The sequence below is a fragment of the Carica papaya genome, chromosome 5 (assembly GCF_054855325.1).
Source record: "Carica papaya isolate Zhongbai chromosome 5, ASM5485532v1, whole genome shotgun sequence".
NCBI classification, from domain to species: Eukaryota; Viridiplantae; Streptophyta; class Magnoliopsida; order Brassicales; family Caricaceae; genus Carica; species Carica papaya.
The window spans coordinates 19,428,631-19,444,526 of NC_142313.1; the positions used below are offsets into that span (position 1 = coordinate 19,428,631).

Consider the following 15,896-nt stretch of genomic DNA (forward strand, 5'->3'; position numbering starts at 1 on the left):
CCGTATAAGAAGAACCAATCACCAGAGGAGCCGGCCGCCACCACCTGTCGCCGCACCGGAGGATTTTTCGACTGCCAAACAAGGTAAATTTTCTCCCCTTGGCTCGTTTTTCGATGCTGAATCTGTCTATGGCCAAATCAGAGCCAAACCACAGGGCAATCGGCCGGAAAACACTGCCGAAGTCCAGTGGCGCCGCCACGGCTTCCCTCAGTTTTTGCCTCCGATGAGGTCCTTCCCGATTTTCGTTCAATGCAATTTTTACACCACTGTGATCACCGTCATTTTTTCTACAGGTTGACCAGAGCAAAACATCAAATCGTGACTTGCGCTAGAGAAGTCGTCACACTCGAGAGCTCCGCCGCCGATAAGTCTCAATTTTTTGTAATTTTTGGGCCCACCGAGGGCCCTAGGGTGGTTTTATCGCAGGAACCAATGCAAGTTTGGCTGAATTTGGCCAAAAATGGCCAAAAATAGCCAACCCGAGGCAGATCGCCACCACGGGCGACGGTGCCGTCACCGGAGCATGGCGGAGCCGCCGTGCTGGAATTTCGATATTGGTTGAAAGGGCCCTGGGTCTAATTTGGGGTTTTTTTTGGGACACGCGCAGGTACGGAAAGCGTGTTTCAGTTCCCAGGAGAAAATTCAAGAAATTTAGGGACTGCCCGTAGGCGCAGTGTAAAGTCGATTTCAGACCCCAAAACAAGTAATGATCTCTCACCCTATTTCCTATCACGGTATTAAAGTTCAATAAATGATAAAATAGTATTCGTGAAATTAATGGATGTATATAATTGCTTAAGGTTGCTAATGGAGCCCGAATCTGGTGTATTTGTCGATAAGTTGTTGTTTGATCTATTTTACAGTTTTAAATGCAATGTGGTACTTGATGTGGTTATTTTATGATTTCGTATGCATTAATCCCGGTTTCATTTATTATGGTTTGAATTATGGTGAACCCGATGTTGTGTCGTCTTGCTTGGTGTTCATTATTGGTTTACGTGTTTATGTTTGATTAGATAATTGAGACCAAGAAAAATAGAAAAAGGTATGTGGATTGATAAATGGATAATGTTGACAGCCTCACTAGATATCCTGGGAGATGGTGGACGGACCAGGTCTATAGGGAACCCTACCGGGAACGTGGTCTCTCATATCGGACTAGGTATGGAGACTTTATGTGTTTTGGCACTCATACCAGACGGAGAATGGGGACGACCCGTTTCACCCTCATACCGGACGAGGTATTGAGGTTTATGGTTTTGGCGCCCATACCGAACGGGGTATGGGGACGGCCCTGGAATCAGGATATTAATGTTGATGGTTCACGTATAGCAACCCCCTATGGATCCCCATGGATACTAGTAGGCTGAAAAAAGAGGAGAATTGTTGTCTGATTATTGAAGTACAAAAGTATAACATGTGTTATGTTACAAAGTGTATATGATTTTATGATGGTTATAATGTTATTGTTTTCATATGTTATTTTCATGAATCTCACCAAGGTAAGTGGACAGTAAAGGTTTTTATTATTAATAAATGAGTTTGTTATAAGTTATTCTCCATTGGTCGTTTTTATTTTCTACCAACCTTTACTTCTGTGGCAGTGAGATAGTGTGATGTCTTTACTGGGCTAGTGTAGCTCATTCCTTACTTAACCATTTCAGATCAGGAGGATGTAGTTCCTGAGCCCGTTCCGCAGGAAGATGGCGAGTTAGATGCCTAAAGATTTTATAGTTCTATTTGTAGTGTTCATTTCGAGTATTTTCTTTAATTACCGTATTCTTTCTCACGTTGAATACGTTTATAGTTATTGTGCAAGGGATGTGAATCAGAATTTTTATTTCGCTTCCGCATTTAGAATTTTTAATACATACATTTTCATTTTTATTTCCGGGGTCGTTACAGGTGCGATCATACCAGCACTAATGCACCGGATCCCATCAGAATTCCGTAGTTAAGTGTGCTTCGGTGAGAGTAGTACTCGGATGGGTTCCCTCCTGGGAAGTCTTCGTGTTGCACCAATTTTTTCTTAGACGGGTCGTTCGACGTTACGCGTGACTAGAACTATGATCCGCTGGTTTATATACGAATGTGAGTCAAGAAGCAGGGGCATTTTAATGATATTAGAACGAGAAGGAGAGGTGCAGTGGGAATGCACAAGGAAACAAATGATGGGAGGGGGGAGGGAAGGAGAAGGAGTGTATGTATTTGCAGCACGAAATGAAACAGGTGCGATCATACGAGCACAAATGCGCCGAATCCCATTAGAACTCCGCAGTTAAGTGTGCTTTGACGAAAGTAGTACAAGGATGGGTTACCTCATGGGAAGTTCTTGTGTTGCACCCATTTTTTTTCAGATGGGTTGTTCGACGTTACGCGCGATTTGAACTATGGTTCGTTGGTTTATACGCAAATGTGAGTCAAAACACAGGGGCATTTTAATTGATATTAGAACGAGAAGGAGAGGTGAAGTATGAACGCACAAAGAAACAAATGACGGGAGGGGGAAGAAAGGAAAAGGAGTGTATATATTTGCAGTGCAAAATGAAACAGGTGCGATCATACCAGCACTAATGCACTGTATGCCATCAGAACTCTGTAGTTAAGTGTGCTTGGGCGAGAGTAGTACTCAGATGGGTGACCTCCTGGGAAGTCCTCGTGTTGCACCCATTTTTTTTCAGATGGGTCGTTCGACGTTATACACGAATGGAATTATGAACCACTGGTTCATTCGCAAAACTGAGTCATGGTGCCGGGGCATTTTACTTGATATTAGAACGAGAAGGAGAGATCCAGAGTGCACGCACAAGGAAATAAATGACCGGAGGGGGGATGAAAGGAGAAAGAGTGTATGTATTTGCAGTGCATAATGAAACATAAGCGATCATACCAGCACTAATGCAATGGATTCTATTAGAACTCCACAGTTGAGGGTGCTTGGGCGAGAGTAGTACAAGGATGGGTGACCTCCTGCGAAGTCTTTATATTTCACCCATTTTCTTGGGAAGTCCTCGTGTTGCACCCATTTTTTTCAGATGGATCGTTCGACGTTACGCGCGACGGGAACTATGGTCCGTTGGTTTATTCGCAAATGTGAGTCACGATGTTGGGACAATTTACTTGATATTAGATCGAGAAGCAGAGGTGCAGTGTGCACGCATAAGAAAACAAATGACGGGAGCGGGGATGGAAGGAGAAGGTTTGTATTTTTTGAAGCGCGAAAATAAGCAAGTGCGATCATACCAGAACTAATACACCGGATCCCATCAGAACTCCATAGTTATGTTTGCTTGGGCGAGAGTAGTAGTAGGATGGGTGACCTCCTAGGAAGTACTCGTCCTGTACCCATTTTTTTTACAGATGATTCTTTCGACGTTACGCGCGACTTGAATTATGGTCCGCAGGTTTATTCGCAAATGTGAGTCACGGCACCGTGGCATTTTACTTGATATTAGAACGAGAACAAGAGGTGCAAGGAAACAAATGACAGGAGGGGGAAGAAAGGAGAAGGAGTGTATGTATTTGCTGCGCGAAATTAAACAGGTGCGGTCATACCAGCACTAATGCACCAGATCCCATCAGAACTCCGCAGCTAAGTGTCCTTGGGCGAGAGTAGTACGCGGATGGGTGACCTCTTGGGAAATCCTCGTGTTGCACCCATTTTTTTTCAGATGGGTCGTTCGATGTTACACACGAATGGAATTATTAACCGCTGGTTCATTCACAAAGGTGAGTAATAGTGCCGGGGTATTTTACTTGATATTAGAACGAGAAGGAGAGATGCAGAGTGCACGCACAAGGAAATAAATGACCGGAGGGGGGATGGAAGGAGAAAGAGTGTATGTATTTACAGCACAAAGAGAAACATGAGCGATCATACCAGCACTAATGCAACGGATTCTATCAGAACTCTACAGTTAAGGGTGCTTGGGCGAGAGTAGTACTAGGATGGGTGACCTCCTGTGAAGTCCTTATATTTCACCCATTTTTTTCAGATGGATCGTTCAATATTACGTGCGACGAGAACTATGGTCCACAGGTTTATTCGCAAATATGAGTCACGACGTTGGAACATTTTACTTGATATTAGAACGAGAAGCAGAGGTGCAGTATGCACGCGCAAGAAAACAAATGACGGGAGCGGGGATGGAAGGAGAAGGTTTGTATGTTTTTGAAGCGCGAAATGAAACAGGTGCGATCATACCAGCAGAAATGAACCGGATCCCATCAGAACTCCGCAGTTATGTTTGCTTGGGCGAGAATAGTAGTGTATGTATTTGCATCGCGAAATTAAACAGGTGCGATCATACCAGCACTAATGCACCGGATCCCATTAGAACTCTGCAGTTAAGTGTGCTTGGGCGAGAGTAGTACTCGGATGGGTGACCACCTAGGTTGTCCTCGTGTTGCACCAATTTTTTTTTCAGATAGGTCGTTTGATGTTACGCGCGATTGGAACTATGGTCCGCTAGTTTATACGAGAATGTGATTCAAGAAGCAGGGGCATTTTAATCGATAATAGAACGAGAAGGAGAGGTGCAGTGTGAACGCACAAGGAAACAAATGATGGGAGGGGGGAGGGAAGGAGAAGGAGTGTATGTATTTGTAGCACGAAATGAAGCAGGTGCGATCATACAAGCACAAATGCACTGGATCCAATCAGAACTCCGCAGTTAAGTGTGCTTTTGCGAAAGTAGTACAAGGATGGATTATCTCTTGGGAAGTTCTCGTGTTGCACCCATTTTTTTTCAGATGGATCGTTCGACGTTACACGCGACTGGAACTATAGTCTGCTGGTTTATTCGTAAATGTGTGTCATGACGTTGGGACATTTTACTTGATATTAGAACGAGAAGCAGAGGTGCAGTGTGCACGCACAAGAAAACAAATGACGGGAGCGAGGATGGAAGGAGAAGGTTTGTTTATTTTTGATGCGCGAAATGAAACAGGTACGATCATACCAGCACTAATGCACCGGATCCCATCAGAACTTCGCAATTATGTTTGCTTGGGCGAGAGTAGTAGTGTATGTATTTGCATCGCGAAATAAAATTGGTGCGATCATACTAGCACTAATGCACCGAATCCCATCAGAACTCCGCAGTTAGATGTGCTTCAGTGGGAGTAGTACTAGGATGGGTGACCTCTTAAGAAGTCCTCATGTTGCACCCATTTTTTTTCAGATGGGTCGTTCGACGTTATACACAAATGGAATTATGAACCACTGGTTCATTCGCAAAAGTGAGTCACAGTACCGGAGTATTTTACTTGATATTAGAATGAGAAGGAGAGATGCAGAGTGCATGCACAAGGAAACAAATGACGGCAGGGGGATTGAATAAGAAAGAGTGTATGTATTTGCAGTGCAGAATGAAACATGAGCAATCATAACAGCACTAATGCAACGGATTCTATCAGAACTCCGCAGTTAAGGGTGCTTGGGCAAGAGTAGTACTAGGATGGGTGACCTCCTGCGAAGTCCTTATATTTCACCCATTTTCTTGGGAAGTCCTCGTGTTGCACCCATTTTTTTCCGATGGATCGTTTGACGTTACGCACGACGGGAACTATGGTCCGCTGGTTTATTCGCAAATGTGAGTCACAACATTGTGACATTTTACTTGATTTTAGAACAAGAAACAGAGGTGCAGTGTGCATGCACAAGACAACAAATGAGGGGAGTGGGGAAGGAAGGAGAAGATTTGTATGTTTTTGAAGCACAGAATGAAACAGGTGCAATTAAACCAGCACTAATGCACCGGATCCCATCAGAACTCCGCAGTTATGTTTGCTTGGGCGAGAGTAGTAGCAGGATGGTTGACCTCCTGGGAAGTACTCGTGTTGCACCCATTTTTTTCCAGATGATTCTTTTGACGTTACGGGCGACTTGAATTATGGTCCGCTGGTTTATTTGCAAATGTGAGTCACAGCACCGTGGCATTTTACTTGATATTAGAACGAGAACGAGAGGTGTAGTGCGCACGCACAAGGAAATAAATGACGGGAGGGGGAAGAAAGGAGAAGTAGTGTATGTATTTACAGCGTGAAATTAAACAGGTGCTATCATACCAGCACTAATGCACCGGTTCCCATAAGAACTTCGCAGTTTAGTGTGCTTGGGCGAGAGTAATACTCAGATGGCTGACCTCCCAGGAAGTCCTCGTGTTGCACCAATTTTTTTTCAGATGGGTCTTTCGACGTTACGCGCGACTGGAACTATGGTTCACTGGTTTGTACACAAATGTGAGTCTTTTGTGAATAAACCAACGGACCATAGTTTCAGTCGTGTGTAAAGTCGAACTACCCATCTCCAAAAAAATAGGTACAACAGGAGGACTTCCCAGGAGGTCACCCATTCTAGTACTACTCTTTCCCAAGCACACTTAACTGCGGACTTCTGATGGGATCCGGTGTATTTGTGTAGGTATGATCGCACTTGTTTTATTCTGCGCTTAAAATACATACACTCATTCTTTTTCCCTCCCCCCTCCTGTCATTTATTTTCTTGTGCGTGCACACTGCACCTCTCCTTCTCGTTCTAATATCAAGTAAAATGCTTCGGCGCCGTGACTCACATTTTCGAATAAACTAGAGGACCATAGTTTCAGTTGCGCGTAACGTTGAACTACCAATCTACAAAAAAATGGTGCAATACGAGTACTTCCGAGGAGGTCATCCATCCTAGTACTACACTCACCCAAGCACACATAACTGCAGAGTTCTAATGCATAGTTTCAGTCGTGCGTAATGTCGAAGGACCCATTTGTAAAAAAATAGGTACAACACGAGGACTTCCCAGGAGGTCACAACTCCTAGTACTACACTCGCCCAAGCACATTTAACTGCGGAGTTCTGATGGGATCTAGTGAATTACTGATGGTATAATGGCACTTGTTACATTCTGCGCTGCAAATACATACACTCCTTCTTCTTCCTTCCTCCCTCTCGTCATTTGTTTCCTTGTGCGTGCACAATGTACCTCTTCTTCTCATTCTAATATCAAGTAAAATGCTCGAGCGACGTGACTCACATTTATGAATAAACAAGCGGACCATATTTCCAGTCGTGCGTAACGTCGAATGACCCATCTGCAAAAAACTAGGTGAAACATGAGGACTTCCAAGGAGGTCACCCATCCTAGTACTACTCTCGCCCAAGCACACTTAATTTCCGAGTTTTGACGAGATCCGGTGCATTAGTGCTGGTATGATCGCACCAGTTTCATTCCATACTAAAAATACATACACTCCTTCTCCTTCCCTCTCCATCCCTTCATTTGATTCCTTGTGCGTGCACACTGTATCTCTTCTACTCGTTCGAATATCAAGTAAATTGCTCCGGCGACATGACTCACATTTGCGTATAAACCAGCGGACTATAGTTCCAGTCGCGCGTAACGTCAAGCGACCCATCTGAAAAAAAAATTGGTGCAACACGAGGACTTCCCAAGAGGTCACCCATCCTAGTACTACTTTCGCCCAAGCACACTTAACTGCAGAGTTCTGATGGGATCCGGAGCATTAGTGCTGGTATGATCGCACCTGTTTAATTTCGCACTGTAAATACATACAGTCCTTCTCCTTTCTTCCCCTTCCCGTCATTTGTTTCCTTGTGCGTGTGCACTGCACCTCTCGTTCTCGTTCTAATATCAAGTAAAATGCCATGGCGCCACGACTCACATTTGCGAATACATCAGCGGACCATAGTTCTAGTCACGCGTAACGTCGAAATAATCATCTGAAAAAAAATGGGTGCAACACGAGAACTTCCCTAGAGGTAACCCATCCTTGCACTACTTTCGCCAAAGCACACTTAACTACGGAGTTCTGATGGGATCTGGTGCATTTGTGCTGGTATGATCGCACCTGTTTCATTTCGTGCTGCAAATACATACACTCCTTCTCCTTCCCTCCCCCCTCCATCATTTATTTCCTTGTGCGTTCACACTGCACCTCTTTTTCTTATTCTAATATCAATTAAAATGCCTCTGCATCTTGACTCACATTTGCGTATAAACCAGTAGACCATAGTTCCAGTCGTGCGTAACATCGAACGACCCATCTGAAAAAAAATTGGTGCAACACGAGGACTTCACAGAAGGTCACCCATCTCAGTACTACTTTCGCCCAAGAACACTTAACTGCAGAGTTCTGATGGGATCCGGTGCATTAGTGCTGGTATGATCGCACCTATTTAATTTCCCGCTGCAAATACATACACTCCTTCTCCTTTCTTCCCCCTCCCGTCATTTGTTTCTTGTGCGTGCGCACTGCGCCTCTCGTTCTCATTCTAATATCAAGTAAAATGCCACGGCGCCGTGACTCACATTTGCGAATAAACCAGCGGATCATAATTCAAGTCGCAAATAATGTCGAAAGAATCATCTGCAAAAAAATGGGTACAACACGAGTACTTCCTAGGAGGTCACCCATCCTACTACTACTCTCGCCCAAGCAAACATAACTGCGGAGTTCTGATGGGATCCGGTGCACTAGTGCTGGTATAATCGCACTTGTTTCATTATGCTCTTCAAAAACATACAAACCTTCTCCTTCCTTCCTTGCTCTCGTCATTTATTTTCTTGTGCGTCCACACTACACCTCTACTTCTCGTTCTAATATCAAGTAAAATGTCCCAACATCGTGACTCACATTTGCGAATAAACCAGCAAACCATAGTTTCTGTCGCGCATAACGTCGAACGATCCATCTATAAAAAATGGGTGCAACACGAGGACCACAGTTAAGTGTGCTTGGGCGAGAGTAGTACTAGCATGGGTGACCTCTTAGGAAGTCCTCGTGTTGCACCTATTTTCTTGCAGATGAGTCGTTCGACGTTACGCACGACTGGAACTATGGTTTGCAGTTAAGTGTGTTTGGGCATAGTACTACTACGATGGGTGACCTCGTGGGAAGTTCTCATGTTGCACTTATTTTTTTACATATGGGTAGTTCGACGTTATGCGCTACTGAAACTATGGTCCGTTGGTTTATTCGCAAATGTGAGTCACGGCGCCGTGGCATTTTACTTGATATTAGAACGAGAAGGAGAGGTTCAGTGTGCACGCACAAGGAAACAAATGACAGGAGGGGGGAGGGAAGGAAAAGGAGTCTATGTATTTGCAGTGTAGAATGAAACAGGAGTTATCATACCAGCACTAACGCACTGAATCCCATTAAAACTCCACAGTTAAGTGTGCTTGGGCGATAGTAGTACTAGAATGGGTGACCTTCTATGAAGTCCTCGTGTTGCACTAATTTATTTGTAGATGGGTCGTTCGACTTTATGCACGACTAGAACTATGGTCTGCTAGTTTATTCGCAAATGTGAGTCATGTCATCGGGGCATTTTACTTGATATTAGAACGAGTAGGAGAGATACAGTGTGCACGCACAAGGACACAAATGACAGGAGGGGGAGGGAAGGAGAAGGAGTGTATGTATTTATAGCGCGGAATGAAACTGGTGCGATCATACCAGCACTAATGCACCGGATCCTATTAGAACTCCGCAGTTAAGTGTTCTTGGGCGAGAGTAGTACTAGGATGGGTGACTTCCTAGGAAGTACTCGTGTTGCACCCGTCTTTTTCTTAATATTATTCGTGCATCCATTTATAGTCCACCATGTGATAAGAGTGTCATTACGAGCATCGTAAATAATAGAACAAGCAAAACAGAGGTGCGGCAGTCGGTCCGTTCATCTGGGCATGAATCGAGGTAATGGGGCATTTTGCTTGATATTACAACTAGAAGTAGAGGTGCGGTGTCCACACAGAGCGAAGCAAAATGATGGGAGGGGGGAGGGAGAGAGAAGGGGTATATGTATTTGAAGTGAGGAATAGGACGGGTCTGATCATACTAGCACTAATGCATCATATCCCATCATAATCTGCAGTAAAGCGTGTTTGGGCGAGAGTAATACTAGGATGAGTGACCTCCTGGGAAGTGCTTGTGTTGCACCCGTCTTTTTGTGGACCGGGCACCAAACATTACAGGCGACCGGAGCCATAGTCCGCTGGTTCATTTGTAAGCGTGAGTCCCCGCGCCGGGGCATTTTGCTTAATTTTTTTATGCACTCATTTATAATCCACCACGTGATAAAAGAGCCATTACGAGCATCTTACATAGTAGAACAACAAAAAAAAGGTGTGGTGGGTGGTCCTTTAATCTGGGCATAAATCGAGGTGCTGGGGCATTTTTCTTGATATTAGAACTAGAAACAGAGATGCAATGTGCGCGCACAGTGAAAAAAAATGATTGGAGAAGGGAGGAAAAGAGAAGGGGTATATGTATTTGCAATGCGAAATGGAAGGGGTGTGATCATTCCAGCACTAATGCACCAGATCCCATCAAACTATACAGTTAAGCATGCTTGGGCGAGAGTAGTACTAGGATCGGTAACCTCCTGAGAAGTCATCGTGTTGCACTGTCTTTTTGCAAACGGAGCGTAAAACGATACATGTGATCGGAGCCACAATTCGCTGGTGTGAGTTGCGTCGCCAGAAAATTTTGTTTACTATTTTTTCATGCATTCATTTATAGTCTACCACGTGATAAGAGTGTAATTGAGATATCTTAAGGTCATTCCTTTCAAGGGAATTAGTAGGTTCGGCAGGAGGAAAAAACTGAACTCCCGATTTATTGGATCTTTTGAAATCTTAGACAGGATTGGTACTGCTGCCTACGGACTAGCACTGCCTCCAGAGCTCTCTAAGGTCCACAATGTGTTCTATGTATCCATGCTACGTAAGTACAACCCGGACCCCTCTCATGTCTTGGCTCATGAACCGCTCCCACTCTAAGGGGACCTATCTTATGAGGAAGTCCTAGTCGGTATCACGGACCGAAAGAGAAGAATACTCCGCAACAAGAAAATATCATTTGTAAAGGTAGTGTGGCAGAACCACTCGCCAAGGGAGGCTACCTGAGAGCTAGAATCAGATTTTAGAGCCCAGTATCCCCATTTGTTCAACCAAGAGTAAGAGGCAAATTTGGGGGACCAAATTTCTTTAATGGAGGGGAGAGTTGTAACACCCAAAATTTGTATTTTTTATTAGAATTTTTGTTTAATTTTATTCTATTTTAATATTTAATTTATAAAGTTTTAATTTAATTTAATTTAATTTAATAGAAATAAAAATAATAATAATAATAAATTAGGAAAAAATTATTTTTAGAATTTAATTGAAATTGATTTTGAGAAAAAGGGGTGAAAATTTGGATTTTGGGGGTCTTTTTGAAAAGAAAATCAAAAATCAGGGGTCAAAACGCAATTTAAAAAAGTTGTGCCACGTCAGCAGCCTAGTCAGCATGCCTGGCCAACCAGAACACGCTGTGTGGCAAGGACGCTGACGCGGGAGGCCACGCGGGACAGAGCCATGTGGGCGATCCGCGTGCACGCGATTGAACGGTCCAGATCTCACATGTGCGGACGGCCCAGATCTCACGTGCACGGACGGTCCAGATCTCACGCGTGCAGACAGACTAGATTAAATCACGCACGGACGGCCCAGATCGCATCGCGATGGACGGTCCAGATTTATTTCCATTTTGAATCGCGATCGGACGGCCCAGATTAAATCGTGATGGACGGCTGAGATTAAAAGGGGAAGGTTATAAATAACCTCACCCACACCCAACCCCAAACCCTAGCCGCCATTACCCTCGCCGAAGAAGAAGAACCAGTCACCAGAGGAGCCGGCCGCCGCCGCACTGGAGGATTTTCTGACCTTCAAACGAGGTAAATTTTCTCCTATTGGCTCATTTTTCGATGCTGAATCTGCCTATGGCCAAATCGGAGCCAAACCACCAGCCAATCGGTCAAAAAACACAGCTGAAGTCCAGTGGCACCGCCGCGGCTTCCCTCGATTGTTGCCTCCGATGCGGTCCTTCCCGATTCCCATTCGATACAATTTTTACACCACTGTGATCACTGTCCTTTTTTTTACAGGTTGACCGGAGCAAACATCAAATTGCAACTCGCGCTGAAGAAGTCGCCGCACCCGAGAGCTCTACCACCGGTAAGTCTTAGTTTTTCATGATTGTTTGGCCCACCGAGGGCCCTAGAGTTGTTTTATCGCAGGAACCAGTGCAAGTTTGGCCCAATTCGGTCGAAAACGGCCAACCCGAGGTGGATCGCCGCTGCGGGCGGCGGAGTCGCCGTGCTAGAATTCTGATATTGCCGAAAGGGCCTTGGGTCTTATTTGGGGTTTTTTTTGGGACACGTGCAGGTACCGGAAGCGTGTTTTAGTTTTCGGGAGAAAATTCAGAGAATTTAGGGACTGCCCGTAAGCGCAGTGTAAAGTCGATTTCAGACCTTGAAACAAGTAAGGATATCTCACCCTATTTTCTATCACGGTATTAAAGTTCAATAAATGATAAAACAGTATTCCTAAAATTAATGGATGTGTATAATTGCTAATGGAGCCCGAATATGGTGTATTTGTCGGTCAGTTGTTGTTTGATCTATTTTACAGTTTTAAATACAGTGTGGTACTTGATGTGGCTATTTTATGGTTTCGTATGCATGAATTCCGATTTCATTTATTATGGTTTGAATTATGATGAACCCGGTGTTGTGTCGTCTTGCTTGGTGTTCATTATTGGTTTACATGTTCATGTTTGATTGGATAATTGAGACCAAGAAAAATGGAAAAAGGTATGTGGATTGATAAATGGATAATGTCGACAGCCTCACTAGATATCCTGGAAGATGGTGGATGGACCGGGTCTATAGGGAACCCTACCGGGAACGTGGTCTCTCATATCGGACTGGGTATAGAGACTTTATGTGTTTTGGCGCCCATACCGGACGGGGTATGGGACGGCCCGTTTCACCCTCATACCGGACGGGGGGTATTGAGGTTTATGGTTTTGGTGCCCATACCGGACGGGGTATGGGGATGGCCCTGGAATCAGGATATTAATGTTGATGGTTCACGTGTAGCGGGGACCCCCTATGGATTCCCATGGATACTAGTAGGCTGGTAAAAGAGGAGAATTGTTGTCTGATTATTGAAGTACAAAAGTATAACATGTGTTATGTTACAAAGTGTATATGATTTTATGATGGTTATAATGTTATTATTTTCATATGTTATTTTCATGAATCTCACCGAGGTAAGTGGATAGTAAAGGTTTTTATTATTAATAAATGAGTTTGTTATAAGTTATGCTCAATTGGTCATTTATGTTTTCTACCAACCTTTACTTCTGTGGCAGTGAGATACCAGCACTAATGCAACAGATTCTATCAGAATTTCGCAGTTAAGGGTGCTTGGGCGAGAGTAATACTAGGATGGGTGACCTCCTGCGAATTCCTTATATTTCACCCATTTTCTTGGAAAATCCTCGTGTTGCACCCATTTTTTTCATATGGATCGTTCGACGTTACGCGCGACGGGAACTATGGTCCGCTGGTTTATTCGCAAATGTGAGTCACGACGTTGGAACATTTTACTTGATATTAGAACGAGAAGCAAAGGTGCAGTGTGCACGCACAAGAAAACAAATGACGGGAGTGGGGATAGAAGGAGAAGGTTTGTATGTTTTTGAAGCGCGAAATGAAACAGGTGCAATCATACCAGCACTAATGCACCGGATCCCATCAGAACTCCACAGTTATGTTTGCTTGGGCGAGAGTAGTAGTGTATATATTTGCATCGCGAAATTAAACAGGTGCGATCATACCATCATTAATGCACCGGATCCCATCAGAACTCCGCAGTTAAGTGTGCTTCGGCGAAAGTAGTACTCGGATGGGTGACCATCTAGGAAGTCCTCGTGTTATACCAATTTTTTTTTAAAATGGGTCATTCGACGTTACGCACGACTGGAACTATGGTCCGCTGGTTTATACGCGAATGTGAGTCAAGAAGCAGGGGTATTTTAATCGATATTAGAACGAGAAGAAGAGGTGCATTGTAAACGCACAAGGAAACAAATGATGGGAGGGGGGGAGGGAAGGAGAATGAGTGTATGTATTTGCAGCACGAAATGAAACAAGTGCGATCATACAAGTACAAATGCACCGGATCCCATCAGAACTCCGCAGTTAAGTGTGCTTTGGCGAAAGTAGTACAAGGATGAGTTACCTCCTGGGAAGTTCTTGTGTTGCACCCATTTTTTTTAAGATGGGTCATTCGACGTTACGCGCGACTGGAACTATGGTCCGCTGGCTTATATGCAAATGAGAGTCAAGATGCAGGGGCATTTTAATTGATATTAGAATGAGAAGGACAGGTGAAGTGTGAATGCACAACGAAACAAATGACGGGAGGGGGAAGAAAGGAGAAGGAGTGTATATATTTGCAGCGCGAAATAAAACAGGTAAGATCATACCAGCACTAATGCACCGGATCCCATCAGAACTCCGTAATTAAGTGTGCTTGGGCGAGAGTAGTACTCGGATGGGTGATTTCTTGGGAAGTCCTCTTGTTGCACCAATGTTTTCTCATATGGGTCGTTCGACGTTACGCGTGAATGGAATTATGAATCACTGGTTCATTCGCAAAGGTGAGTCACGGTGCTGGGGCATTTTACTTGATATTAGAATGAGAAGGAGAGATGCAGAGTGCACGCACAAGGAAACAAATGACCGGAGGGGGGATGGAAGGAGAAAGAGTGTATGTATTTGCAGTGCAGAATGAAACATGAGCGATCATACCAGCACTAATGCAATGGATTCTATCAGAACTTTGCAATTAAGGGTGCTTGGGCGAGAGTAGTACTAGGATGGGTGACCTCCTATGGAGTCCTTATATTTCACTCATTTTCTTGGGAAGTCCTCGTGTTGCACCCATTTTTTTCAAATGGATTGTTCGACGTTACGCGCGACGAAAACTATGGTCTGCTGGTTTATTCGCAAATGTGAGTCACGATGTTGAGACATTTACTTGATATTAGAACGAGAAGCAGAGGTGCAGTGTGCATGCACAAGAAAACAAATGACGGGAGCGGGGATGGAAGGAGAAGGTTTGTATTTTTTGAAGCGCGAAATGAAACAGGTGCGATCATTCCAGAACTAATGCACCGGATCCCATCAGAACTCTGCAGTTATGCTTGCTTGGGCAAGAGTAGTAGTAGGATGGGTGACCTCCTGGGAAGTACTCGTGTTGCAGTAATTTTTTTATAGATGATTCTTTCGATGTTACGCGCGACTTGAATTATGGTCCGTAGGTTTATTCACAAATGTGAGTCACGGTGCCGTGGCATTTTACTTGATATTAGAACGAGAACGAGATGTGCAGTGTGCACGCACAAGGAAACAAATGACGGGAGGGGGAAGAAAGGAGAATGAGTGTTTGTATTTGCAGCACGAAATTAAACAGGTGCTATCATACCAGCACTAATGCACCGAATCCCATCAGAACTGCACAATTAAGTGTGCTTGGGCGAGAGTAGTACTCGGATGGGTGACCTCCCAGGAAGTTCTCGTGTTGCACCAATTTTTTTTCAGATGGGTCGCTCGACGTTCCGCACGACTGAAACTATGGTCCGCTGGTTTGTACGCAAATGTGAGTCAAGAAGCAGGGGCATTTTAATCCATATTAGAACGAGAAGGAGAGGTGCAATGTGAACGCACAAGGAAACAAATGATGGGATGGGGGAGGGAATGAGAAGGAGTGTATGTATTTGCAGCACGAAATAAAACAGGTGCGATCATAGAAGCACAAATGCACCGGATCCCATCAGAACTCCGCAGTTAAGTGTGCTTTGGCGAAAGTAGTACAAGGATGGGCTACTTCCTGGGAAGTTCTTGTGTTGCACCCATTTTTTTTCAAATGGGTCGTTCGACGTTACGCGCGACTGGAACTATGGTCCGCTGGTTTATACGCAAATGTGAGTCAAGACGCAGGGATATTTTAATTGATATTAGAACGAGAAGGATAGGTGAAG

At 44.3% G+C, this 15,896-nt stretch overlaps 21 pseudogenes; 15 read left to right on the forward strand and 6 right to left on the reverse strand.

Annotated features, from left to right (window-relative positions):
- Positions 1–1,903: 1,903 nt before the first annotated feature.
- LOC148254499 (5S ribosomal RNA) lies at positions 1,904–2,022 on the forward strand (annotated as a pseudogene).
- A 205-nt stretch (positions 2,023–2,227) lies between these two features.
- Positions 2,228–2,346, forward strand: LOC148254500 (5S ribosomal RNA; annotated as a pseudogene).
- Positions 2,347–2,551: 205 nt separating this feature from the next.
- Positions 2,552–2,670, forward strand: LOC148254501 (5S ribosomal RNA; annotated as a pseudogene).
- An 871-nt stretch (positions 2,671–3,541) lies between these two features.
- On the forward strand, positions 3,542–3,660 carry LOC148254502 (5S ribosomal RNA; annotated as a pseudogene).
- A 636-nt stretch (positions 3,661–4,296) lies between these two features.
- LOC148254503 (5S ribosomal RNA) lies at positions 4,297–4,415 on the forward strand (annotated as a pseudogene).
- Positions 4,416–4,622: 207 nt separating this feature from the next.
- On the forward strand, positions 4,623–4,741 carry LOC148254504 (5S ribosomal RNA; annotated as a pseudogene).
- A 312-nt stretch (positions 4,742–5,053) lies between these two features.
- Positions 5,054–5,172, forward strand: LOC148254505 (5S ribosomal RNA; annotated as a pseudogene).
- A 559-nt stretch (positions 5,173–5,731) lies between these two features.
- LOC148254506 (5S ribosomal RNA) lies at positions 5,732–5,850 on the forward strand (annotated as a pseudogene).
- A 469-nt stretch (positions 5,851–6,319) lies between these two features.
- On the reverse strand, positions 6,320–6,438 carry LOC148254507 (5S ribosomal RNA; annotated as a pseudogene).
- A 661-nt stretch (positions 6,439–7,099) lies between these two features.
- On the reverse strand, positions 7,100–7,218 carry LOC148254508 (5S ribosomal RNA; annotated as a pseudogene).
- A 206-nt stretch (positions 7,219–7,424) lies between these two features.
- LOC148254509 (5S ribosomal RNA) lies at positions 7,425–7,543 on the reverse strand (annotated as a pseudogene).
- A 205-nt stretch (positions 7,544–7,748) lies between these two features.
- Positions 7,749–7,867, reverse strand: LOC148254510 (5S ribosomal RNA; annotated as a pseudogene).
- A 205-nt stretch (positions 7,868–8,072) lies between these two features.
- On the reverse strand, positions 8,073–8,191 carry LOC148254511 (5S ribosomal RNA; annotated as a pseudogene).
- A 204-nt stretch (positions 8,192–8,395) lies between these two features.
- On the reverse strand, positions 8,396–8,514 carry LOC148254512 (5S ribosomal RNA; annotated as a pseudogene).
- A 948-nt stretch (positions 8,515–9,462) lies between these two features.
- Positions 9,463–9,581, forward strand: LOC148254513 (5S ribosomal RNA; annotated as a pseudogene).
- Positions 9,582–13,674: 4,093 nt separating this feature from the next.
- Positions 13,675–13,793, forward strand: LOC148254514 (5S ribosomal RNA; annotated as a pseudogene).
- A 208-nt stretch (positions 13,794–14,001) lies between these two features.
- On the forward strand, positions 14,002–14,120 carry LOC148254515 (5S ribosomal RNA; annotated as a pseudogene).
- Positions 14,121–14,325: 205 nt separating this feature from the next.
- On the forward strand, positions 14,326–14,444 carry LOC148254516 (5S ribosomal RNA; annotated as a pseudogene).
- A 558-nt stretch (positions 14,445–15,002) lies between these two features.
- LOC148254517 (5S ribosomal RNA) lies at positions 15,003–15,121 on the forward strand (annotated as a pseudogene).
- Positions 15,122–15,326: 205 nt separating this feature from the next.
- On the forward strand, positions 15,327–15,445 carry LOC148254518 (5S ribosomal RNA; annotated as a pseudogene).
- A 206-nt stretch (positions 15,446–15,651) lies between these two features.
- Positions 15,652–15,770, forward strand: LOC148254519 (5S ribosomal RNA; annotated as a pseudogene).
- The last annotated feature ends 126 nt before the right edge of the window (positions 15,771–15,896 follow it).